This window comes from Macaca thibetana, chromosome 10 (assembly GCF_024542745.1).
Source record: "Macaca thibetana thibetana isolate TM-01 chromosome 10, ASM2454274v1, whole genome shotgun sequence".
Classification (NCBI taxonomy): domain Eukaryota; kingdom Metazoa; phylum Chordata; class Mammalia; order Primates; family Cercopithecidae; genus Macaca; species Macaca thibetana.
In genome coordinates, this window is record NC_065587.1 from 51,808,523 (window position 1) to 51,826,629 (window position 18,107).

At 47.7% G+C, this 18,107-nt stretch overlaps 1 long non-coding RNA gene across 3 annotated transcripts in view; it reads right to left on the reverse strand.

Annotated features, from left to right (window-relative positions):
- Positions 1–833: 833 nt before the first annotated feature.
- The window catches only part of LOC126964403 (uncharacterized), a 298,069-nt gene continuing 280,795 nt past the window's right edge, over positions 834–18,107 (reverse strand). The window contains exons 1-2 of one of the 3 annotated variants that reach the window (XR_007729358.1): positions 5,372–5,654; positions 834–4,927 (exon numbers count right to left, since the gene is read on the reverse strand). This is a non-coding gene — a long non-coding RNA (uncharacterized LOC126964403). Of the gene's footprint in view, positions 4,928–5,371; positions 5,655–18,107 lie in introns of those variants that run through there. The other 2 variants (XR_007729359.1, XR_007729360.1) reach the window with 2 other exon arrangements.

Sequence of the window (18,107 nt, forward strand, 5' to 3'; positions counted from 1 at the left end):
CGCCAACCTAATAGAACAATTACAAGTGTGCAAAACGCTGTAATGGGAAAGTTCCAAGTGCCAGGATATCAACCAGCTTCCTGGAGTCAAGAGATGGGGGTTTTCAACCTAACCAAGGTGAAGTCCAACTGGTGGGGACAGGCAGGGAGCAATATTTCAGTGGAGACTCCAAGGATGAATGGTAATTAGAAAAGTGAGCCCAGATGGTTGGGGAAAGTGTTTCAGGCACAGAGAACAGCATGTGCAAAGGCCTGTGGTGGGAGGACATGGTGTGTTCATTGACCTGAGGGGCGGCCAGCAGGCTGGAGCGGAGCGGGTTGAGGGGAGGCTGGGGAGCCAGGGAAAGGCACTCCACGCAGAGGGCACAGCAGGGGAAAAGGCCCGGAGTCAGGCCTGAGTCCGTGTGGTTTGAGGAAGTGGCAGAGGCATGTCTGGCAGGAAAGTAACTGCAGAGGGGAGACCATAAGGCCAGGGCAGAGGGCAGGGCCGTGCTGGGCACTGTGGGCTATGGATGGGACCTGGCATTTATTCTTGGGTGAGGGGAACATGTTAGAAGATTTTAAGGAGGGCAGGAACATTTGGGGATAATGTGTATTTTAGGAATCTCAACCAGGTAAATTCATAGTTTGAATGTTCATAAGACTTATGCACAGGCAAAGTGAAAGATGGTTTCTAGAGCTGTGAGATAAGATCATAGTAAAAAAAGAATGACTAAGTTTCTAAAGGTCATTTCAAAGGGTGGATTTCCATCTTACAATTGAATATAAGTAGACTGCAAGGTTGATGGAAAGTAGAAAATTTCCTGACTTGTGTGAACAGAAAAGAAACATCAATTTGAAAGGAAAACATTTATTTATTTACTTCCTCTGCAGTTTTCCTGACTGCTACATTTCAGGAGAAGGGATGGTTTATGAGGGTCAAGGAGCCGGAGGCATGGGGAGGAGCTGGTGTTTTTGTTCCGGTCTGAGGGTCCTGGAGCTGGAGCCCACGGGAGGAGCCGGTGCTGCCACTGATGCCTTAGGGTCGTGGAGCTGAAGATCCCACAGGAGCTGGTGCTGCTGTTCCAGTTTGAGGATCGTGGAGCTGGAGATCCAGGGAGAAGATGGTGCTGCTGTTCTAATTTAAGGATAATGAAGCGGAAGAGCCAGACAGGAGCTGGTGCTGCCACTGCTCAAATCTGATTGTGTTGGAGCTGCAGCCGGGGGTGGAGCCGGTGCTACCTTTGTAGTCTGAGAGTCATTGAGCTGGAGGTCCAGGAAGGAGCTGGTACTGCTGTTCTAGGATGAGGGTTGTGGAGCTACAGACCCAAGGAGGAGCAACGTTGTTTTAGTTTGAGAGTTGGGAAGCTGGCGACCCAGGGAGGAGAGGTTACGTTGTAGTTTGAGGGTCACGGAGCTGCAGACCCAGGGAGGAGCAATGTTGTTGACGTTCGAGGGTCTGGAAGCTGGCGACCCAGGGAGGAGAGGTCATGTTCTAGTTTGAGGGTCGTGGAGCTACAGACCCAGGCAGGAGCAATGTTGTTGAAGTTCGAGGGTCTGGAACCTGGCGACCCAGGAAGGAGGAGTCTTGTTCTACTTTCAGGGTCATGGAGCTGCAGACCCAGGGAGGAGCAATGTTGTTGTAGTAGGAGGTTCTGGAAGCTGTCGACCCAGGGAGGAGAAGTCATGTTCTAGTTTCAGGGTCGTGGAGCTGCAGACCCAGCGGGGAGCTACGTCGTTGTAGTTCGAGGGCCTGTAAGCTGGCGACCCAGGGAGGAGAGGTCTTGTAGTTTGAGGATGGTGGAGCTGCAGACCCAGGGAGGAGCAATGTTGTTGTAGTAAGAGATTTGGGAACGTGGCGACCCAGGAAGGAGAGGTCAAGTTCTAGTTTGAGGGTCGTGGAGCTTCAGGCCCAGGCAGTAGCAATATTGTTGAAGTTCAAGGGTCTAGAAGCTGGCGACCCAGGGAGGAGAAGTTTTGTTGTAATTTGGGGGTCATGGAGCTACAGACCCAGGCAGGAGCAATGTCGTTGAAGTTCAAGGGTTGGGAACCTGGCGACCCAGGGAGGAGAGGTCTCGTTCTAGTTTGATGGTCGTGGAGCTGCAGACCCAGGGAGGGGCAATGTTGTTGTAGTAAGAGGGTCTGGAAGCTGGCGTCCCCGGGAGGAGAGGTCTTGTTCTAGTTTGAGTGTCATGGAGCTGCTGACCCAGGGAGGAGTTACGTTGTTGTAATTCGAGGGTCTGGAAGCTGGCGACCCCGGGAGGAAGGGTCTTGTTCTAGTTTGAGGTTGTTGGAGCTGCAGACCCAGGGAGGATCCGTGTTGTTTTGAGTGTCGTGGTTCCGGAGACCCACAGAGGAGCCGGTGCTTCCTTTCAAGTCTGAGAGTCATTGAGCTGGAGATCCACGGAGGACCCGGTGTTGCTGTTCTAGTGAGGGCAGTGAATATGGAGACACAGGGAGGAGCGGGTGCTGTTGTTCATGCCTGAGGCTTGTGGAGCTGGAGAACCAGAGAGGAGCTGGTGCTGGTGTTTAAATCTGTGGGTTCTGGAGCTGGAGTCCTGGGGGGCAGATAGTGTTGCTGTTGTCTGAGGGTCACGGGGCTTGAGGTACAGGGAGGAGCCGCTGCTGCTGTTCAAGTCTGAGGGTCGTGTAGCTGGAGCGCGGGGAGGAGGTAGTCTCGGTGTCTAGTGTGAGGGTGGTGGAGCTGCAGACCTGGGGAGGAGCCGGTGCTGCTGTGGAGTTTGAGGGTCATGGAACTGGAGACCTAGGGAGGAACCAATGCTACCGCCATTTAAGTCAGAAGGTCGTGGATCTGGAGTTCTGGGGAACAGCTCGTGCTGCTGTTTAACTGTGGGGAGGATCCGGTGTGTCAATTGAAATTTGAGGGTTTGGGAGCTGGAGAACCAGGGAGGAGCCGGTCATGCTATTGTATTTTGAAGGTTATGGATCTGGAGACCTGGGGAGAGGCCGGTACTGTTGTTGTAGTTTGAGGGTCATGGAAGTGGAGACAGGGGGAGGAGCCGGTGCTACTCTTCTGGTTTGAGGGTCGTGGAGCTGAAGATCCTGGGAGGAGCTGGTGCTATCGTTCAAATCTGTAGGTCCTGGAGCTGGAGCCCTGGTGGGGAGCCAGTTCTGCCATTCGTGTCTTAGGTTCTTGGAGCTGAAAACCCAGGGAGGCGGCGATGCTGCTGTTCTAGTTTAAGGATCGTGAAGCTGGAGACCTGGATAGGAGGTGGTGCTACCGCTGTTCAAATCTGAGAGTCGTGGAGCTGGAGCCTTGGGGAGTTGCCGGTGCCACCTCTCAAGTCTGAGAGTTGTTGAGCTGGAGATCCAGGGAGGAGCTGGTGTTGCCGTTGTAGTCTGAGGGTAATGGAGCTGGAGACTCAGGGAGGACTGGTGCTGTTCTAGTATGAGGGTGGTGGAGCTGGAGACACCGGGGGGAGCTGGTGCTGCTGTTGTTTAAAGCTGAGGGTTGTGGAGCTGGAGCCCTGTGTGGTTGCTGGTGTTGCTGTTGTTGAAGTCTGAGGGTCATGGGGCTTGAGGTACAGGGAGGAGCCGCTGCTGCTGTTCAAGTCTAAGGGTCGTGTAGCTGGAGCGCGGGGAGGAGGTAGTCTTGGTGTCTAGTGTGAGGGTGGTGGAGCCGTAGACCTGGGGAGGAGCCGGTGCTGCTGTGTAGTTTGATTGTCGTGGAACTGGAGACCTAGGGAGGAGCCGGTGCTACCAGCATTTAAGTCAGAGTGTCGTGGATCTGGAGCTTTGGGGAAGAGCCTGTGCTGCTGTTTAACTGTGGGGAGGATCCGGTGTGTCACTTGAAGTTTGAGGGTTTGGGAGCAGGAGACCCAGGGAGGAGCCGGTCTTGCCATTGTATTTTGAGGGTCGTGGATCTGGAGACCTGGGGAGAGGCTGGTACTGCTGTTGTAGTTTGAGGTTGGTGGAACTGGAGACAGGGAGAGGAGCCGGTGCTGCTGCTGTTCATGTCTGAGGGTTGTAGAGCTGGAGACCCAGGGAGGAACCGGTGTTGCTGGTCTAGTCTGAGGGTCGTGAAGCTGGAGACCCAAGGAGGAGCCGGTGCTATTATTCATGTCTGAGGATTGTGGAGCTGGAGACCCAGGGAGGAGCCGGTGCTATTGTTCATGTCTGAGGATTGTGGAGCTGGAGGGAGACCCAGGGAGGAACCGGTGCTGCTGATCTAGTCTGAGGGCCATGGAGTTGGAGATCCTGGGAAGAGCCGGGGCTGCCGTTTAAATCTGTGGTTCTTGGAGCTGGAGCCCTGGGGGTGACCTGGTTCTGTCATTCATGTTTTAGGGTCGTGGAGCTGGAAACCCAGGGAGGCGGCGGTGCTGCTGTTCCAGTTTAAGGATCGTGAAGCTGGAGACCCAGACAGGAGGTGGTGCTACTGCTGTTCAAATCTGAGGGTTGTGGAGCTGGAGCCTTGGGGAGGTGCCGGTGCTGCCTCTCAAGTCTGAGAGTTGTTGAGCTGGAGATTCAGGGAGGCGCAGGTGTTGCTGTTGTTGTTTGCGGATTGTGGAGCTGGAGGCCGAAGAGGAGCTGGTATTGCAGTTCAAGTTTGATGGTCGTGGAGCTGGAGACCTAGGGAGGAGCTGGTGCTACCACCGTGTAAGTTGGGGGTTGTGGAGCTGGTGGTCCCGGGGAAGAGCCAGTGCTATCGTTGAAGTTTGAGGGAGCTGGAGAGCCAGGGAGTAGCCAGTGCTGCTGTTCTAGTTTGAGTGTTGTGGAGCTGGAGTCTTGGTGGGGAGCCGGTGCTGCCTCCTAAGTCTGAGAGTCATTGAGCTGGAGATCCACGCGGGAGCTGGTGCTGCTGTTGGAGTTTGAGGATGGTGGAGCTGGAGACCTGGGCGGAGCTGGTGCTGGAGTTGGAGTTTGAGGGTCAGGGAGCTGGAGATCTGGGGAGGAGCCAGTGCTGCTGTTTAAGTCTGAGGGTCGTGGAGCTAAACATGGAGCCAAAGTTGGGGAAGTAGAGAGAGAGAGTTACAGGATGACCCTGAAAACTGTAGATGAAGCTGTACCCCAAGCAAGCTAAGCTTGGGAACTTCTAATGCTAGTGATGAGTGTTCTTTTTCCTCTTACACAGTTTGGATTTGTTTTCTGTCTCATGAGGCAGAAAGATCCTGACTGATACCCTTAGGAATTGAAAAGCTTAAAAAAACTAAAGGATGTTGGTGATAATAATAACAATAATTAAACTATGACTATCCTGACTGGCAGAGACGAAATTACACACACACAATATATATCTTTCAAACAGTTAGTAAAATAAAAAATACATTGGAAAATAGACCCAAGCAAAGCTATAAAAATTTGTTTCATAGAGAAGCGATGGAGGACAGAGATTCATCTGAGAGGTGCTATTAATGGAGAAACTGAGAACTTACCATTTTTCCCGTGAGGTTTTGGTGCAGAATGATATTGTGTGAGTTCTGGCAGCTGAGTCACTTCCCACAGCCCGGTGATGTCGTCGGTGTCACAGAAGGACCCTCTCCCAGCTGGTCCTGCCTCTCTGCTACGATGAGTGCGGCCTCTGATCCCCAACAGCTGACTGCGTCTTGAGACCAGGCCCATGAGCACAAGGGTTTCCATGGTGAAGGTTCCTGGATGGAACACCGTGGATGTTCCTAATGTTCCTTCCTGATGTTCATCTGCCATCTTGCTATTTAATGCAATGTCTTCTAAATATTGAATAGAAAAAAGTATTTGTACAATATGGGTAAGGTATAAAGAATATCCACACACTGGACACATGGACAGGGAGGGGCACCCACAGCAAACTCCCTTCGCCTGGGAGCAGGTGTGGTCCTTGAGTCCTGTGTCGCCTGTTTCTTCCTCCGCCTTGGTCTACAGTTCCGATATGATCGACCTCTGCCTGCCTCTCCGACTCCATCTCCCCTCCCGCTCCTGTTCTTTCTAACAATTATGTTACAGCCTCAGTGAATGTGACAAGGACCCTGAATCACGGTGGCTTTACTAAGACAGAGGTTCATTCCTTTCACATGAAAGTCCAAGCCAGTCGGGTGATTCTTCTCTGTGCATGTTTCAGGGTCTTAGGCTACTTCCATCTTGCTGCTCTGGCTTCCTTAGGGTGTAGCTTCCCCACAGTGTCCATCCTATCTACCACCAGCCAGCAGGGAGGGGAGAAGAGAACAAGAGGACACAAACCTCCCTTCCTGTAAAGGCAGTTGCTGTGCACTGGCCTCATGTGCATTGACCACTGTCTGGTCACGTGGCCACTGCTTGCTGCAAGGGATGCTGGGAAGTTTTCATCCTGGATGCCAGTGCCCACCTGGGTGACTCCTGAGATCGAGGGGAGACAGGAAATGAAAGAGAGTCACTGACTTTTCGCACTGTCATGCACGTTGCTCCAGTCTAGGGTGACCCACTGCCTCAGCTTGCTCAGGACTGAGGGGGGCCATGGGACACAGACCTTTCAGTTTTATAACAAGGGCAGTTCCAGGCAAAGCATCCCAGCTTGGTTGAGACTCAGAGTTTCCTGGGACTTGGGATTTCTAGTGTTAAAACTAGGAAAGTTCTGTGTAATCCTGGACAAGTTGGTCCCCTCTACTCCAGACACTGGCTTCCTTTCTGCTCCTCCAGCAGGCCAAGCCAGGGCCCGCCGTGGGGCCTTTGCATCTGCTGTTACCCCTGTCTGGGATTCCGTTTCCGCAACTCTGTGCAGTGCTCACTCCTCTTCTGTTGAGGAAACGCTGCTCTCTGGGTGCCCCTGGGAGCCTGGTCTGCTGTACTCAGTCAGCACTACATGCGCCGTGAAAATCCCTCCGTGCTCTTCATAGAATGAGATCGGTTCTTTCCACCCTTCCCTGCCCACTTCAGTTTCAAAGTCTCTGAGGATTATTAGTTTTTATTCTCTTCACCGCTGAAAGGTACATCCCTTTCCCTAAAGCTGTGGCTGGGTTCATGCATAGTCAGGTAAATCTGATATCAATAATAACCTGAATGAAAATCATGTATTAAATCCCAAGGTTATGATGTAGGAAGCAGGGATTCTGAAGAGATGTGTAAACCTAATAAAGGCCAAAGGGTGTGAATTAAAAGGAAATGTGGGGTGGAGAAACATTTCATGAAATAGAACCGCACCTCTTGGTGAGTTCATTGGTACAACCTGTCTAGAGGGCAATTTGGCAACTGACCAATGAAAGTGCATAACTTTTGGTCCCAGATTTCATTCATAGGCATTTATCCCTAGGAAATAGTCAGAAAAATATGCAAAGATGAAACTCTAAGGATTTTTCTAAGAAGAAAGAAGTTGGAAGCATGAATGCCCACTGGTGGTCTTGCACCCTGGCACCAGTGCTCCCCTCTCACACAGGCTACATTTTCCCAGGCTTCCTTGCAGTGAGTTGTGGCCATGTGACCAGGTTCTGGCCAATGGGAGGTAATAAAATTGTTGGGTAGCATTTTTGGAAACTCTCTTCTATAACCTCTGTCTTGATATGGTTTGGATGTTGGTCCCCTCCAAATCTCATGTTGAAATGTGATCCCTGATGTTGGAGGTGGGGCATGGTGGGAGGCGTTTTGGTGATGTGGGCAGATCCCTCTCACAATGACTTGGTGCCGTCCCAATGGCAATGACTGAGTTCTTGCTCTGAGTTTATGGGAGATCTGGTTGTTTAAAGGGCCTGGCACGTCCTCCTCCCTCTCTTGCTTTCTCTCGCCATGTGACATACCTGCTTCCTTTTCACCTTCTGCCATGATTGGAAGCTTCCTGAGGCCTCCCCAGGAGCAGATGCTGGTGTCTTGCTTGTACAGCCTGCAGAACTCTGAGCCAATTAAACCTCTTTTCTATAAAGAACCCAGCCTCAGGAATTCCTTTAGGCAACACAGATGGGCTGACATATATCTTTACTGTCATTTCTTAGTTGTTCCATCCTTTGACCTGCTTCCTGGGATAAGCATATGATAATTGGAGCTATTCTTGTCACCTCGAACCTTGAGGATTAGGCTTCTACCCTGTGGATAGCAGAATGTCCTCTGGAAGGAAATGAAAGTCCCTAACGCCACCCTAGACTGACAACCTCGTTTTCTTTTTACTTTTTTGTTTTTTGAGATAGAATCTTGCTGTGTTGCCCAGGCTGGAGTATAGTGGCGTGATCTCAGCTCATTGCAACCTCTGCTTCCTGGGTTCAAGTGATTCTCATGCCTCAGGCTCCCGAGTAGCTGGGATTACAGGTGCATGCCACCATGTTCAGCTAATTTTTAAATTTTTAGTAGAGACAGGGCTTCACCATGTTGACCAAGCTAGTTTCAAAATCATGACTTCAAGTAATCCACTCGCCTCAGCCTCCCAAAGTGCTGGGATTACAGACATAAGCCACTGTGCCCTGCCCAGTCTTGGTTTTTGTGAGATAAACTTCTACCTTGAAGTAACATCACTGATAGGTGATATAACCGTAACTGGATAAAAAGTAGGAAATTGATTTAATATTTACATCTACATATGGCCATACCAAGAATGATAGTGAACTGTTGTTATCAATGTATAACGGACACAAAATATTGTTTAGTGTAAACAAAACTGTTTTGTTTTCTTTTTTGATTCAGAGTCTTACTCTGTTGCCCAGGCTTGAATGCAATGGTGCGATGTCGGCTCATTGCAACCTCCACCTCCCAGGTTCAAGCGATTCTCCTGTCTCAGTCTCTGGAGTAGCTGGGATTACAGGCGCACGCCATTGCATCCAGCTAATTTTTTGCCTTTTTAGTAGAGACAGGGTTTCACCATGTTGGTCAGGTTGGTCTCTAACTCGTGACCTCAGATGATACACCCACCGCGGCCTCCCAAAGTGCTGGGATTACAGGCTTGAGCCACCGTGCCCAGCCAGCATTGGTATTTTTTGACCTCTGATGGTTGGAGGTGCTGTTCCCAGCTGCCCAAAGCATGCTAATCAACCCCCAGGGGGAGCCACAGATGACAGGAATGTCTTTGAACCTGGACAACTCACAGGATAGTGGGGCCTGCATGGAAATAGGAAAGTCTGGGGAGAAGCTGTATCCGGGACGGGAAAGAAAAAGTAATTTTGTTTGAATCTTCTAGGTTTAAATGGACAGCAAATAAAGTCTGGAGCTTGCGAGAGAGGCTAGAACTTAAGTAGATAGCAGGTGGGAGGGATCCAGAGGTAATGGTTCAGAGATCTGCCTCAGATCTGTTTTGGGGAATCCTGGGTAAATATAGACTTTAATCCTTTTCCACATAGTCAGATATTACTTTTAGGATGTTGTGAACTCATTGCCTGGCTTGGTTTTTGCACTTGCATAGCCTGGTTAGAAAATAAATTCACGGCCGGGCGCGACGGCTCATGCCTGTAATCTGGCACTTTGGGAGGCCAAGGCGGACAGATTACGAGGTCAGGAGATCGAGACCATCCTGGCTGACACGGCGAAACCCCATCTCTACTAAAAATACAAAAAATTACCCGGGCGTGGTGGCGGGCACCTGTGGTCCCAGCTACTCGGGAGGTTGAGGCAGGAGAATGGCGTGAACCTGGGAGGTGGAGGTTGCAGTGAGCTGAGATCACACCACTGAACTCCAGCCTGGGTAACAGAGCGAGATTCCGTCTCAAAAAAATAAACAAATATATATAAATAAATAAATAAATAAATAAATAAATAAATTCACAGGCTGAGCACAGTGGCTCATGCCTGTAAAAGCAGAGTCAGGGAGGGGTGCAGGAGAGTTTTGGGGGTACACAGACTGCTGACTCCTCCACCTCTTAAAATATCCACATTTAACAACTTAAAACAGGAGGGGATCTTAGATGAGAAGTGTATTACTCTGTTTTCACACTGCTGTAAAGATACTACCTGAGACTGGGTAATTTATAAACAAAAGAGGTTTAATTGACTCACAATTCCACATGGCTGGAAAGGCCTCAGGAAACTTACAATCATGGCAGAAGACGATGGAAAAGCAAGTCACAGGTTACATGGTGGCAGGAGAGAGAGAGCAAGAGAGGAGGTGCCACACTTTTAAACCATCAGATCTCATAAGCATTCACTCACTATCACGAGAACAGCATGGGGGAAATGGTCCCCATGATCCAATCACCTCCCACCAGGGCCCTCCCTTGACATGTGGGGATTACAACTCAAGATGAGATTTGGATGGGGACACAGAGCCAAACCATATCAAGAGGAAACTGGGTCATGGAGACAGATGCCCACTTTTCCAGAGTCAAGGATGAAGTTGGCATGGGAGCCAGTTCTCTGAACTCTTGCCCATTGCTCTCTTCCTCTCCCCCGTCACCTTTCCTTCAGAATGGGATGTGAAATCAGCAGAACATTATAAGCAGAGGAATCATGAGTCTGCTCTGTGTATAAATGTATCACACAGAATGCTCTGACAAGGTGAAGAGGTCAGGATGGGCGTGGCAGGTGGAGGACAGGAGGTGAGAGTCCAGTGAGGCGGTTGCTGCAAAAACTGGATGAGAGCTCATAATAGCTTGGACCAGAGTGGGAGCAGTGGAGGTGGTGAGAAGTGACTGGACTCACGATATATTCTGAAGATAGAGCCTACACAATTTCCAGATGGACTGGATGTGGCATATGAAAGAAAGGAAGAAGAGAAAGATGGAGCCCAGGTTTTGGTTCTGAGCACCTGGAAGGATGGACTTGCTTGGGCCGAGATGGGAAAGGCTGCAGAAGAAGTAGATTTAGACAGAGAATTTAGTCTCAGTCTGCTCAGGCTTCTATAACAAAATTCCATGGGCTGGGTAGCTTGTCAACAGCAGAACTTTCTTCCACACAATCCTGGAGGCTGGGAAGTCCAAGATCAAAGTGTCATCAGATTCAGTGTATGACAGGGCCCCAGGGCCTCCTGGTTCACAGTTGGCACCTTATCTCTGTATCCTCACCTGGTGGAAGGGGGTGAATGAACTCCCTTGAAGTTTCTTTTATAAGGGCATTAGTGCTATTCACAAGTCCTACTCACCTCCCAAAGGCCCACCTTCTATACCATCACCTTGGGAGTTCAAATTGGAACATATAAATTTGGGTGGGGGGGGAGTGGACATAATCATTCAGATTGTGGCACAGAAATAAAGAGTTTCATTTTGAACAGATTAAGTCATGATATGTCTGGACAGCTGAGTGCATGAGTTCTGAATCCAGGGGAATTTCAGGCCAGAGATACAAATGTGGGAGCTGTCAGCATAAAGGAGATGTTTAAAGTCTTTATCTTGGAGAAGATCCCCCAGGGAGAGAGGATCTGATCTTCTCAGATGGGTTTACTGTGTGATCTTGGGACTATCCCTCCACCTCTTGAACCTTTTGCTTGAAGAAGCCTGGGCAACAAGAGCAAAACTCCATCTCAAAAAAAAAAAAAGAAAGAAAGAAAGAAAAGAAAATACCAATGTGTTTAGGAAAAGACTGGGAAGGGCAGCTCTGGGCATTACATATTCCAATTTCTTATTGTAGAAACCTGGTTTGGCTCTATACCCCTCCCTCTACCGTCATCCCTGCTTATTTGGTCCAACTTTTTGCTTGTCGGTAAAAATATGGATTGAAGAACTTGATCTCCAATATCCTGTCCTACTCCATTGTTCTAAAATAGAAGAGGGTCCTCAGGATTGACTGAGCCAGGCTGATGAAGTGGGTGCTACCCACAGATCAGTGTTTATCTGCATCAGGGTGAAGACCTGGATATACATGGATTATCACCAGGTTGACAGACCCTGATGCAGGTGGAGTGAGACATGGGATGCTCCCCAGTGCTTCAAGCTGCTTAACTGGAAGCATCAACAGCCAAGCCTTTGATTAGCTCCTGTTTTCTACAACAGGAAATCAGAACCATTAGCCAAACCAGTCCAGCTGGGAATTTCAGCTGTCTTTCCCCACGAGACTCACCACCTCTGTGATCAATCACATCACCAGAAATGTCACTGGCAACCTGTTGATCAGCTGGTGATGAAAGCAAGTGCTGCACATGCAGGCAGGCCATGCTGCTTGGCATCCCCTTCCCTATAAACAAGGACCCTGTAATTCTTGCTTCCTGCCCAGGGCCCTATAAAGGCAGCCATTTAGTAATGATTTTACAGGATGACCCAAGCTCTGTGGGGGCGGGGTAAACTTCTGCTCTAATTACACAACAGCTCCAATTGGTGCCTTAGAAATGGGGCCCTGTAAAAACAGGAGAAAGTCTTTGTTTCCATCCCAGGTAGGCTAGGCTGTTTGTGGAGAGAGAGAATAAAATGGGGACTAGAATAGATTGAAGAGGTATGTTGGGTGGGACTGAAAACTGCCTGGCAGTTTTCAGAGTCAGGAGGTTGCCTAACAGGTTGTACTGACGAGACTAACATGAAAACTTGTACATGTGTCCCTCCGAGAGACAGTAGGTGTGAATTCGGGAGAATTCACAGTTAGGAACGTGAATTCGGGAGGCACACTGCCTCGGTTGGAATCCTGGCTGTCTTTTTCTACCTGTGTCACCTAGGACAAGTGATTTAACTTCTCTGTGTTTAAAAGCTTCACATGAAAAATGGGTACGATAATGGTACCTATTCCATCAGGTTGTTCTGATGATTAAATGAGTTAATATATGTAAAGTCCATGGACCAATACCTGGAACACCATGAGTATTACACAAGGCTTGCTGTTCCTAAGGACTGAACCCTTAGCCAGATTCCAAATTTTGCCTACTATTTGAAAAATCGCCTGTGACACATCTGGACTCAGAGTGCTCTCATTACATGAGAGGAAGAACTCAGCTCATGAATTTCTTACCTCTAGTCTTACTCTTTAATCAGATAAACCAGTAGTTATTGAATAGATGGCTGCAGTGTGGGCAGCTCTGGGCTGGATGTACAGAACCTTAAAATCAAGATGTAGATCCAAGACACAAACTTGTAACTTGCTGAACAGAAAGAGTGGCACCAAGTGACGTTCAGGATAGTGATGGGAAAAGTGTCACAGGTCAGTACATGGTTAGTACCCGGATGCTCAGGCAGAGAGTGAGAGGTGTGGGAATTTGAGCAGAGTATTAGCAGATGATCTACTAGGAAAACCCAAGAAAATCTACAAGAAGTTTTGGAGCTTGTAATTGTGTCCAGAATTCCAATGGGCTATAAAATTAGCATGTGGCCAGGTGTCATGGCTCATGCCTGTAATCCTAGCAATTTAGGAGTCAGAGGCAGGCAGATTGCTTGAGTCCTGGAGTTCAAGACCAGCCTGGGCTACATGGTGAAACCTTATCTCTACAAAAAACACAAAAATTATCCAGACATGGTGGCACGTGCCTGTAGTCCCAGATACTCGGAAAGCTGAGACGGGAAGCCTGCCTGAGCACAGGAAGCAGAGGTTGCAGTGAACTGAGATCGTGCCACTGCACTCCAGCCTGGGTGACAGAGCCAGACCCTGTCTCAAAACAAAAGCAAAAACAAAAACAAAACAAAAAGAATGATAGTTAAACCTCTAAGAGAAACAAATCCAATTTTAAATTACAACATACAACATTTTGATATCATTATAGCAGCTCTTTGGGATCCATATGAATAAAATCATAAAACAAAAAATCAAATAACATGCATAGCACATTCTTTGATAGGTAGTTAATATTGACTTGATACCTATTTCCTTCTTCTCAATCTATAAAATGTGAAATTCCAGGAAATTATCATGAGGGAAATGGTCTATAGTGAATTTGAAAACTTAAGTCATAAAAAAATGCTTTTCAGAAAAGAAAAGAAATTATGGATTTAGCTGTACCAGGTATTCTCACACATAGAATTGTAATAACTGAAGAGTCAGGCTGATTGGAAGCAAAGCAAGAAAACTCAATAGAAAGTTCAGAAAAAGACCTGCAGATATAAAACGCTGCAATGTGATAAAGGTTGCAATTCCATTATTTGGAGGAAGATGAATTATTCAATAAATGCTATTCAGATTATTTTGAAGGTGCTTAATGATCTAGATAAAAATATTAAATCTGATGTGTATCTCATTTGTACATCAAAATATACTCCGAATGTGTTGGTAAATTAAGTGTAGAAAACATATGAGTCCTGGAAGGAAAAAATGAATTTTACATAATATTGGGGGATTTGTAAACATAAATATGGAAAGCACAAAGACAAAGTTTATTGAATATAAGAAACAACAATGGGAAACTTTTCTTTTGATATCTCTGAAATTTATTCATTTTTCAGTTTCATAAACTTACTCTAAGGTATCATTTCTTGCCTGAATTCTTTCATTCCTTCGTTCATTGAGTGACTACTATATGACAGATATTGTTCCTGGTGCCAGAAAAACAACAGTTTTTAAAAAGGGCAAAATTCCTGGTCCTTATGAGGCTTGCCTTCTAGCAGGGCAGACAGAGTAGGAACAGGATACATAAGTAACATACACAACATGTCAGATTGTGTTTGGATTTATGAAGAACAATAAGGGAAGAAATGGAGATATGGTTTGCGGGGAGTACTTTGCAATTTTGAAAAGAGAGGTCAGGCTGGGCATGGTGGCTCATACCTGTACTCCTGGCATTTTGGGAGGTCAAAGAAGGAGGATTTTTTGAGCCCAGGAGATTGAGATCAGCCTGGGCAACATAGTGAGATCCCATCTCTACAAATATTTTTGTAAAATTAGCCAGGCATGGCAGCACACACCTATAGTCCCGGCTACTCAGGAGGCCAAGGAGAGATGATTGCTTGAGGCCAGGAGTTCGACACCACCCTGGGCAACATAACAAGACATCATCTCCACAAAACATAGGAACGTTAGCTGGGCATGATGGTGCACACCTCTACTCTGGAGGCTGAGGTGGGAGGATCGCCTGAGCCCAGGAGGTCAAGGCTACAGTGAGCTGTGATGATGCCACTGCACTCCAGCCTGGGCAACATAGAGAGACCCTGCTTCTTAAAAAAGTGGGGAAGGGTGTCAGGAAAGCTTCTGTGAGAACTTGACATTTGAGCAAAGCATTATAGGAAGAGAGCAGATGATTATGTAGATAATTTAGGCAAAATATTCCAGGCAAGGAAACAAGGAAAAGGCAAGAACAAAGTCCCTGCAGCAGTTGGGTGCCTGACAGTGGTTGAGGATCCTCAAGGAAGCTGGCGTGGCTGAAACTAAGCAAGTGAGGGAGAAGAGTAGCAAGAGATGAAGTCAGGAAATATTGGGAGCTGATCATGTGGGCTCTTGTAATCTATTCAAAGAATGCTGGCATACAACTTCTTCCAACAAGAGGCTGTAGAGCATGGTGGTTAATCTGGTGAATGGATGGATGAATGGGCAGACGGAAGGGCAGAATGGGGCGATAGGCAGGTGCATGAATGAGTGGATGGGGGGTGAGTGAGTAGAAGGGTGAAGGGGTGGGTGGATGGTGGGTGGTGGATGGGTGGGTGGATGGGTAGATGGGTGAAAGGAAGAGTTAATAAACTAGAGGCAACCAGAGGGAAAACCAAACTATGCAGTTGAATACATGGGTCTGAAACTCAGATAAGGGAGAACAACTGGAAGTGCCTCTTTGGGAGTCAGGGAGGCAGCAGTGGTCACTGGGGTCTCAGGCATAGACCAGCACCTAGAGAAGGAAGACAGAGAGGGAGGAGAGGAGCATCTGGGGCCAGAGCTTAGGGGATCATCTGCCGGCCCCTCTTATAACTCTTTATGTATTTTAAGTCTTCCCATTCTCAAAAAAAATTTTTTAAAAACCCTGAGGTAGATACTATTGCTATCATATTTTTAGAGATGGTATAACTGTAACACGAAGGAATTAAATGACTTGCTCAAGGTCCCACAGTGAGTAAGCGGAAGGGCCAGGGCTTGAACTCAGGCATTTATGCTCTTCTCTTAATCATGATGATGAAATGATAGGACCAGTGAAAAAATACGACACAGCCACACAGCAGAGGGGCTGTGCAGCCCTTAAACATGATGCTGCAGAAATGTGTGCATGGATGTGAAAAACTTAAAAACTACACTGTGCTTCAATGTCAAATAGGTAGATTTTTTTAATGCATGCATAGAGAAAGGACAGAAAACTACACCTGAATTTCCTAGAATAAATACATTACTTTAAAAAAGTTTTAATGAAAAAAAAAATGCCCAGATAAAGATACCGAGGACAGTATCTACATCTAGACAGTGATTGATCCATCCAGCTGTGGCCCTCCTATCTCACCCAGCCCCATGTAGCTTCCTTTGAAACTGCAGACTGGAGATGATAGTGGTGAATTCTAGTCCTACTCACTGGATATCAGCATTTCTGAAGAAAGTCACCATATCAGAGTCCTTCCCTCCCTCCCTCCCTCCCTCTCTTCCTCCCTTCTTCTCTTCCTCCCTCCCTCTCTTCCTTCTTTCTTTCCAACTGACATTTATTGAACACCTGCCGTGTGCCAGGCACAGTGCTAGGCACCCAACAAATAAGATCAAGAGGGGCCCTCCCTCACAGAGCAGATGGAGGAAGTTAGACGACAAACGTATAAGGCAGTCAATGAACAACACAGTATCAGGAGGTGGTCCACGTTATGAAAGAGATGGAGTGAGTAATGACATAGAGAATGTGGTGTTGTCACAAGTAAGAGTCCCAGAAAACAGACTCCGAGGGCACTCGTTAGCATGCAGGAGGATTATTAAGGAGGGAAGAGGGAAATGGCCACTCTAGAATGTGACGTGATCTGATGTCACTCTCTCTACTGCGTGGACAATGGATTTTATAAGGAAAGGAAACAGGACCGTCCATCAGGAGAGGCTGCGACTACTAAGGTATAAGATGACAGTATAAGGTACAAGATAACTGGCCACCTTCCAGGATCAAAGCCTAGTCGATACAAAGGACCTGCATGGAGAGCATGGGTCCAACCATCAGCCTTGGGGTCCTGTTCCCAGTCAAGGTCACTGTTAAGCCCCATGCGCATGCTCTGCAGCTAGTTGGCTAAGCACATCTGGGACAAGGTGGGGCAGGTCTACCCCTGGCATGAAAACACTTGAGTGTATAGACTTTGTGGCCTGTTCATATACAAGGACCTGGGTGAATTTGATGAGGAAATGAGGTTTCTTCCTGACTTTCATTTAGGAAATAAGAGTCCATGAAGTGTAAGGAACAAAGGTCATCTACATACCTGGCCACAGATATGTCGTCTCCCCAAAACACCCAGCTCATATTTGCAGAGTGCTTTCCTGCTTGACATTCAAAGCATTTTTCATGTCCGCAATCGCCATTCTCTCTCTCTTTTTTTTTTTTTTTTTTTTTTTTTAACAGTCTTGCTCTGTCACCCAGGCTGGAATGCAGTAGCGTGATCATGGCTCACTGTAGCCTCGAACTCCTGGACTCAAGTGATCCTCCCACCTCAGCCTCTTGAGTAGCTGGGACTAGAGGTATACACCATCATGTCTGGCTGTTTTTTTCATATTTTTGTTGAGGAGGGGTCTCACTGTGTTGCTCAGACTAGCCTCAAACTCCCAGCCTCAAGTGATCCTCTCTCCTTAGCCTCCCAAAGCCTGGAATTACAAGCATGTGCCACCGTGCCCAACTCACCATTCTCTTGTAATAGGCTGTGTAATTTTCTCTCTGTGTTGTAGATGAAGAAATTCAGGTTGGGGGAGATCAGAGGAAAACAATTGAATTTCTCAGACATTCCCATGACTTGGTTCTGAGTATGGGCTGGGTACCTTGCCAGGGGCTATGAAATGCATCACATTTGCCCCAACGTCACAGAACAAATTGGTAATAGAGTCAGGACTTGAATGTGAGTTGCCTAATTCCAGGGCTCTCTTTCGTGCCTGTTGAGGCAAGGGGGTGCAACTCTACTCTGCCCCTGTGCACTCTTCTGTGAGGCTCCTGTTGCCACTGGAAGGAGGGCTGGACATAGGCTGACTATACGATTAATAGTTCCCAAACTAGACCCCCTTTGAGTATCAATGGTGAGGTACTATTAATAATGATTCTAGAACACAGGGACTGTCCCAGGTAAACTGGAACTTGTGGTCCCCTTAACTGAATGTCACATTTGCCCAGGACCTTACATAAGACAGAGAAAATGTCCATTGTCTGAGACAGAGAACGGGACCAATGGGCTGATGACCCAAGAAAGTAGAAATGTGGCCACCACATTGCCCAGCTCTGTGACCCAGACAGCTTATTCACTTCCTCTGTGCTTTGGTGGCCTCATT